Source organism: Arachis stenosperma, chromosome 4 (genome assembly GCF_014773155.1).
Source record: "Arachis stenosperma cultivar V10309 chromosome 4, arast.V10309.gnm1.PFL2, whole genome shotgun sequence".
Taxonomy (NCBI): Eukaryota; Viridiplantae; Streptophyta; class Magnoliopsida; order Fabales; family Fabaceae; genus Arachis; species Arachis stenosperma.
Genome location: NC_080380.1, coordinates 134,967,445 through 134,972,742, shown reverse-complemented (window position 1 = coordinate 134,972,742; position 5,298 = coordinate 134,967,445). Strand labels below are relative to the sequence as shown.

General features: G+C 29.4%; 1 long non-coding RNA gene across 6 annotated transcripts; it reads right to left on the bottom strand.

Moving 5' to 3' along the window:
• Positions 1 to 1,642: 1,642 nt before the first annotated feature.
• LOC130973302 (uncharacterized) lies at positions 1,643 to 4,910 on the bottom strand. 6 transcript variants are annotated; one of them, XR_009084104.1, is made up of 6 exons: positions 4,691 to 4,835; positions 3,986 to 4,153; positions 3,643 to 3,905; positions 3,241 to 3,316; positions 2,289 to 3,072; positions 1,643 to 2,199 (listed from the first exon to the last, which is right to left on the bottom strand). It is a non-coding gene; the product is annotated as an uncharacterized LOC130973302 (long non-coding RNA). The 6 variants fall into 6 exon arrangements; XR_009084102.1 differs by having other exon boundaries at positions 1,647 to 1,782; positions 2,054 to 3,072; XR_009084103.1 differs by having other exon boundaries at positions 1,649 to 1,803; positions 2,054 to 3,072.
• Positions 4,911 to 5,298: the final 388 nt, after the last annotated feature.

Below are 5,298 nucleotides of genomic sequence, written 5' to 3'. Positions count from 1 at the left end.
ACTAAAGCCGCTGTTACAGTTGGAGTTGAATTTGAATTTGATCCTTAAGACGACAATGATTTCAAGGACGGAGACACAGCTTGAAAAGCCATGGAGGTGGTGATACTCAATGGCACATATATAATGGAGCGATAGATCATATGACACGGCGGCACAAGGTAATGCCATCACCAACGGGAATTTGACAAATTTCAATTCTTTCATCCCTAGCAAGGTGCTTGTTGAGTTCCATCACATAACCGCGAGTTCTTCGCAAAATCCATCATTGGGAGGTTGCTGAGCCACAGATCCAAACCATAGGGTATTATCTTAGCCAAAATGAGTCTTCAACAATCATAAAAATATAAAAAAATATTTATTTAATATAAAAAATATCCTAATACTTAATAAAAAAAATATCCAGTTATATTTTAATAAAAATAATTAAATATCTATAAAATTTAAAAAAAATTATGAAATTCTTAAAAAAATAAAGACATTCACATTTGTAATATAAAAAAATTCGAAAAATATATAAAAGAACATCCATTTAGTATGAAAAAAAAAACATTCTGATACTTAGCAGAAGAAACATCCATATATATTAACTCGTAAAAATTTTGGATTGGCTGATTTTTTGCTAATACCCTTTTGGTTTCCTAGCACTATTCATATAGTTAATATTAAAATTGTCTACTAAAATTATATTTAGTGTTTTAGTTTGATTCCAAAATTTTATTTTACTCAATTTAATTTTCTAACTTAGTATTTGTTGTTGGAAATTTTTTTGATTCCTTAATTCCAAGATCATTCATACATTGTTAAATCATTAAGAAAGAAATATTTAAATGCGAAAGCAAATCTGAATTCATGAGTACAATCGAGAGAGTTTGATTGTTTGATTTTCTTCGACCAAAACTTTCTGTATTTCTGATAGGATTGAATCACAACATTGATGGAAAAAGAACTACAGAGATGGTTTTGATATGTTAGAGACCAAAATTCTGAAGTCACTATGTATATTTGAGTGTGACACACATTAAATCCTAAAATACAAATAAAATAGTATCTATGGCTTTATTCTCATTTAATTCCAAATAAAAAATAATAATAACTTATTTAATTTAACATTTATGACAATAAATGATATCACCGTTATATAAGTCATTTAATATGAAATAGTTTAAGGGCTGATTGGTGTGCAAAAATAGTTTCTATTTTTATTTTCTAAAAATAATTTTTATTTTTAACTTTTTACATTTCAAAAAATACGATTGATTTGTGGAAAGAGAATTTATTTTCAAACATTGAAAATAATGAAAATAGGTTTGGTACTTTGATTAGTCTATTTTCAAAATGTATTTCTAATATTTTAAATTTTAAAATAATATTTTTATTCAATTATAATTTTAGTTATTTAATTTTATTAAATTAACATTAATTTTTATACGGTATTAAATATGAAATAAATTGCTATTTTAACTCAATTAATTGCATTCATAATAAAACGAGATTATTTAATAAAAATACCAATAATAAATTTAGATGGCATTATTTTTCAATATATAGACAAAGTAAAATAATCACTCATATTTTTTTTTCGAATTATTATTGTTATGTATAATATAAATATACTGAAATTAATTACTATAAAATGAGATATTTCATTAAACTCAAAATATTGATATACAATTTTTTTTTGAAAAGTAATAAATGATGTTACAAATCTAAACAACAAAAAATACTACAAATCTATAAACTCAAAATGAGCTTCCTGCAAAATGAGCTTCCCGCAGGAGTGACCTGATGAATGCCAGAATTAAACTAGTCGGTCCATTTTGGAGGAAGTTGCAATAAATAAGCCCAAAAAAAAAGAAAGATTGGGATGAATTAATCAATCATGAGATAAGTACACATAAGTAATAGAAGCAAGATTTAAATGGTGGGTTATGTTTTGTTTGAAACTAAAAATAAGGGAAGAATAATAAGTAAGAGAGAGAGAAAGAGAGAGAGAGAGTTAAGAGATGTACAACATCAAAAGAACTCTACTAGTAGTTGGAGATATTAGGCTCACCATTTCAAAACTGTTCCCTAGCATTTGACGTGTCTCTGCAAAACTTGAAGCATCATCTTAGGGCAAACAAGTTCATCCACCTCCATGGAACTAGCTGATCTTTGCAATACTAACGACAATTAACCAGCTCAAAAATCTTAACATCACTGATGAACAGCAACAATTAAAAAATTAAATTAATCCAAGTTAAAAACTGAGACGAAAAGGTCTAGATGAATAGATAATAGATTGATACCTGATAGAGTGAAATTTGCAAGTGAGACGTAACTAAACCATCGTCCATTGCAACCTTCGAACTTAACAAAGTACTAAATTCTAGAACATAATACACAGTAGAACATAATAGAAGAAGATTACCATACAAGAAAAATGCTCATATATCTCCTATATATGCTATCTATATTCTACTTGATTTTTTTATATTCTGTTTGTCTTTGGAATAATTTTCTCTTTTTCTAACATTACGTTATATATACGATAGGTTGTGATGGTCTAATAGAATATATTTAATTAACACTTCAACCAAAATATAAAATGCTTTTTCACCACTTTATATCCTTTTTGGCTTCTAATTAATTGGTTATTGCAAGAAGTCAAGAAAAAAAAATCACTAGTCCATTCACATAAAGTGCTTTTTCTAGATAGCAAGATCTAGTGATTCTGATAAAAGATAAACAAGTACAGGACCATCAAATCAGTTCTACTTTAATTTGTGCAATGTATGATAATCAAGCTTATTTTAATTAAGTTTCTAATCATTTTGTTCAATAAAACAATTCAATCTCAGGTTAATTAGAACATAGTAAGAAAAGAAATAGATACTCAGAATAGCCAAATATAGCAGAGATAATAGAGGCAGCTACCAAAAAGCTATAATTAATTTAGTCATTAACTTTTTATAAAATACTAACAATCAATTCTATAATTTACTCACGATTTAGTCATGTATGTTATTCCCTCAAGAACACCTGACCACTCAATACTGGAAGCAATGCAAAGAGCAAACTAATAGCACAATCCTGACAGGAACCAATGATTTTGAATATTGCATTAGAAATTGTGTGAGAGAAATCCTCAATAAGGAATATCAGCTCATAGTATTAGTCTGCACTCTATTTTTAAGAATTGGTGGAAACACTGTTTCAGTCAAATATATGCATCTGAAATATAAACATAATAGTACGAACCTGCAGAATTAGTGTTCCAATTGTAACCTGACCATAAAGGGCATTGACACTTTCTTTCCATCAAGAATTTCAAGACCTATGTGTCAAACAAGAAATAAAAGCATTAAGTAGCAGTACTTTAACGCAGAAATAAAATATCTGAAGAGAAGTCTTGGTGTTACTTCAGGAAAAATAATACTATAAAATTTAAAGTGATAAATAAAGTTTAAATTCTTCAGAATTCATTCAATAAGTAACTTCACTAAACTTTCAAATTGAATATGCAGGAAAGGATTTCAATAAGTAATCACACAAGAATAAAAAGTAATGACCAGAAAGAATATGCAGGAAAGGATTTCAAATTGAACAACTATATTTAAGTTTGTACTTCATTACAGATTCAACAAACCAAACTTGCCTTACCTCATTGCTGCTCTTTCCTCAGTCAACATACAGAATGATAAATCCTCATAGGACATCATAGCTGATACTTTAACATGAAAATTTCGGCTTCAGTACACTAACATGTGACAGCTCGAATTTAAATTCGTACCAAACAATACTTCAACAAATATAGATCAATGGTATGAAATTGACTGAATTCAAGAGATTTAGTGTAGTTGTCCTGGGTGTGGGGTTCCACTTCTCATCATTGCAAAGAATTCCTCATAGTTTATTCTTCCATCCTGTTAGTTTAAAAATCTCAGTAATGATAACAATATTTTCATAAGGAAGTTCACTAGATTTAAGTTTACAACCAACTTACATTATCTGTATTCACCTAAGAAATTATTTCCATTATAGTAGCTTCATCACCCATACTATGCTGAGTTATAGCAGTATCAACAAGAATGCTTTGATGTAAGGAATGCAAGATGCAGAGGCTTTTTTCACTTCATCAAACATATATTCAATTTGAATAAGGCTTCAAACCCTAGAAATTAAAACAGAGCCAAGCAATAAAAACTACACAATTTAAAGCCACACCTAATTAGAAGAAGGAAAGATCCCTAACACTCAATCAGCAAAGATTACATTTAACTCACTAAATACAGAAAATCAAAGGCAATACAAGTTTTCATCAAATATAAACAAAAATCTTAATTCATCTATGCCAAAACAGCTTTACAAATGTATAATAAATCTCAAACCTAATCCAACCAATCAAACCTCTGTCTCCCAAATGTTGCAGCCCTAGGTTTAACTTTCCTTCTAACTTCACTCCTCAAATCAGAATCACCTCCTACTTCTATCTATAACCATTAAATAAAGGAGAAAAAGCAAAGCTCAATTTCATATTCTAATAATCCTAATTCATCCTATCAAATGAATATTTCAGAATAACAGTGACAATTGAATTTTAGTAATGTATATTGAACAAAAACGAATTGGGAAAAAGCACCAGGTTACGATAGAACACAAATTGGGAGCACAAGAATCAGAATTGAGAGGGAGATTAAGGAACTCGTACCTGATGATTAGAGCGCGATTCAGATTTCAATCAAAATCAGCACTAGCTTGTCCGAGAAAAGGATTCAGATCGCGATTAACATTGAGATGAAAACTTGGAAGAAATTCGAGCAATGAAAAAGATGGAATGATGGAGATGTGTGTGTGGTTTCTCAGAAGGAATGAAGCATTAAAGAGTAGTTTGAGTAGGGGGTAAAGAGTAATTTGTCGTAATTTTTAAAATTTTAGTTTTTTTTAGTGGCTATAGTTTAAATTGCCATTATAATTTATGGTATTAATGGTAAATATATAATTGTCACTAAAAGATGGTTTAATTTTAAAAAGAAAAATTATGGCAATAATATTATGACCGCTAAAAATTTGTTGCTAAAAATTTTTTTTCTTGTAGTGGTTGTGCAGCCCCTCCCCTATAGCCGGCGGGTTTCACCCTCCCAACGTCTTCATTCACAGTATATAAAGGACAGATAAGGGTGTCGTTTTTATACGTGCATCACCCTTCAGAAGCACGTAAATAGAATGCAATTTGGTGCAACCGCTATGTCATATTCCATCTTCAGTCACTGACGACAATTCCACGCATACAATTGACAACCTTCTCAATCCTTTGCG